Below are 3,214 nucleotides of genomic sequence, written 5' to 3' on the forward strand. Positions count from 1 at the left end.
TTGGTTTTGTTTAATATGCATATGAATGAAATGTAAAAATGTAAACATGAAAACCAGACTGAACTGAGAGAAGGTCTGTGGGCCTCTTGTGTCCTCACAGATAATATATTAGAGAGAATTTCCACTCCCTCTAATAAGATTATTGCTATTTACTGCACTGTTCCAATATTTAGAATGCATAATGTGCTGCAGACCACTCCTGTCCTCAAACACAGGCTTTGGAAGTAGGCAGCCTGCTCCATTTCATGGTTTTTTGGTGAGCCTTTTATATAAATGTGACATGAAATTTCTCTTTCTTTCCCAGCCAAGTCACCTAAGCAGCCCCTACAGCTGCCTGAGAGGCAACTCCTCCAGCCAGTTAAACCAATTGTGGTGAGGATGAAGCGCTCGGGGGTGGCCTCTTCTCCAAAGTGGCCAGTTCAAGGGCTTATAAATAAATAAAGAAGGTAAAAGGAAAGATGATGGCAGAGGACATAGAAGGAAAGCTTGTCTGCCTCCCCCCCTCAAGATGTTACGCTGTATCATGGGCAGCAAATGCAAATACCACTGAGAATTAGGAATCAAAACACCGAGACTCATCAACTTCCACTCTCATACCCATTGCACTAAAAGGACAATCCCATGGTGCTGGAACATGGAAGCCCACACACACATACTCATCCAAGCTGCCAGGCACAGAATACCCAGGGTAAAGCAACCAGCTACCAAACACAGGCAGAGCAGGCACTTCTCATCTGTGCAAGACCACCACTTGTTCTTTACAACAGCTTGTAGGATCCTATTACTGAAAGCTTTTATTTGGAAAAGAAAACACCCCCCACACACGCACACGAAGAGCTAAAAAACCACCAAGCAAAACTCCAACAAAGCAGCTGATGCATCTTGACAACCAGATCTGACTCAAATGGGTTGAATCTGTCCTCCAGAGACTTTTAAAGCTCAATAAAAATTAATTTAAGATGCACAATCAGTGGAAACAGTTAAATCCTAACAGCGAGAATTACTACCAACAGCAAACTACCTGACTGTGGCACGCCAAAGCATTCTCCAGCTCCTCCCTGGGCCACACAGAACTGGGTGTTCTCATGTAATTGTCCTTACACCTGCCTGTTTGAAACCAGCAGCCTCCCAACTGCATCTTGCCTTTGTACATTTAATTTAGGAATCTTCACCTCCTAGATCTAGTTACGACGTGTTCCAGCATCCTTTCAATTGAACAAACACACGTTCAGCCCAGATAATGGTTGAGGCCATACAGCAATAACCTGGACACTAGCAGGAGGGGAGATTTATGATGAAAGGAAGACAGACACAGGCTTGTTTGCCAATAATCCAAATTAGCATTGAGAGTCCACTCACTTCTGCTTAATTAGCACAGTCAGAAGAGCCCAAAGCCTTTTGAAGTCCTGTTTTCCATAGCCCGTGTCAGTGGCCTCAGGGTTTGGACAACCAAGTGTACTTGGCAGTGAGGTTAGAGGAGAGAAAGGAGCCACTCCCACAGCTTCCCTGCCCTTTCTCCTCAGCTAGATGTCTGCTTTTGATTGACAAATTATTTATTAACCAATTATCTTCAACACCTCAAGCCTGTGATCAGGGGAAGGAAGCAAGACATACAGAGAGATGCACTTCTATTTTATCATATTCCCCTCTCGGGATTCATTTTAGTAAATTAGCTCTTCTGGTCCCCCTCCTAAAAAAGATCCTCATTCTCCTACTCAGCAGTGTAGTCCTCCTCTGTACTCGCCCCAGCTGAGATCCTTTTTTGCCTCCATGCATAGCAGACCAGAGCTGTACATCGCATTCAAGATGAGATCTCGCAGCAGAGGCTTATATAATGCTCTGGTACTTGTATAGCTACACTAGAAATACCTTGCCTTACATAGCTTGATGTTTTTATCATATACTAGCTGATTAGAGCATGATTAAAACCCTCCAACTCCTCAGTTCACTAATGAGCATCCACTTTAGAGCAGAGGGTTGGGTCCTCAAATAAATGACTTCTCACACAAACTGCTTCGAGTCGATTTTCTGTTCCTGTCCAAGGTCATTCAGTTGATCCTGTAAGATGCCTTAATACCCTTGAGTATTGCTACCTTCCATCTCCAGTGCTCTGGCTGATGGCACAGTAAACCCAGTGATACAGATGCAGGGCTGCTCCTGGTGGAACAATGAGCTGCCCCAGCAGAGGCAGGTGTGCAACAGCACCTGCAGTGCCAGCAGACGGGTGCCAACACCACCGCCTGTAAGAACGGCCTTGCAAAGATGGGCCTGAGAACTGGAAAGAGCCTGAAGGAACATTTAACATTACCACTTGTTAGCAGTCCCCTCAGACTGGGCAGAAGGGATAGGAAGGGAGGAGCAGAACTAAAGGACTGGTTAGCAGAGTGGAAAGAGAGACAATCATCACTAACCTGCCATTTGTCAATCCAGCCCTGTGCTGAGCACTGTCATTTTCTAGTCGACGCTTTACAAGCAAGGTTGGGGGAACAAATATGTCAATAAAAAAAGTGCAAGATATCAGCAGAAGAACCCAGTCATGATCCTCCAGGACCCAGAAGAGAGGAAGGGGTTGTTTGTACAGTTAATGGGCCCAGGATAATGTCCTTCGCGTCCATCAACAGAAATGGCCTTTACAGTTCTTACACATAAAGACTTAAGATGAGAAACAAGAAATCACGAGCAGCAAAAGGGCACCAACTGAATACATGAAGGAGCAGCACTCCTCGGAGCAAAATAAATAAATAAGCCTCACTTTTGCTACCAGAGACCCACTGCAGCACTGCCTGGATGCTTGGAGCTGTGCAGCAAATGCCAAGCTGTGAGCTGCAGCCAGGGAACACATAATTAATGTGATTAGGAGCACACAGAGCTAGCATGCTCTGCTGACTGAAAAGCCCAGTAGCATAATTACTGTTTTCTGTAGCAGCTCTATGTCTGAACAAATCTCAAAGCCTGGTTAGTTTTAGACTGCTGTGTAAACGTCAATAAAAATCCCAGAAGTGCCAGCTCATCAGCATTCCCAGGCACAGAAATGGTGAAAATATCACTGCATTTCCATGCTGTTAACATCAGGCAAAGAAGCCTCCCTTCTTCAGCCTAACCTTAGAGTTTGTAATAAGGTAACATCTCCCCCAAGTGAATGCTTATTATGAAAGCTAATTAATTGCTTTCCAGTAATGATAAGTCTTTGGTGTTCAAAGAAAGCAAAATTCAC

Source organism: Pogoniulus pusillus, chromosome 27 (genome assembly GCF_015220805.1).
Source record: "Pogoniulus pusillus isolate bPogPus1 chromosome 27, bPogPus1.pri, whole genome shotgun sequence".
NCBI lineage: Eukaryota > Metazoa > Chordata > Aves > Piciformes > Lybiidae > Pogoniulus > Pogoniulus pusillus.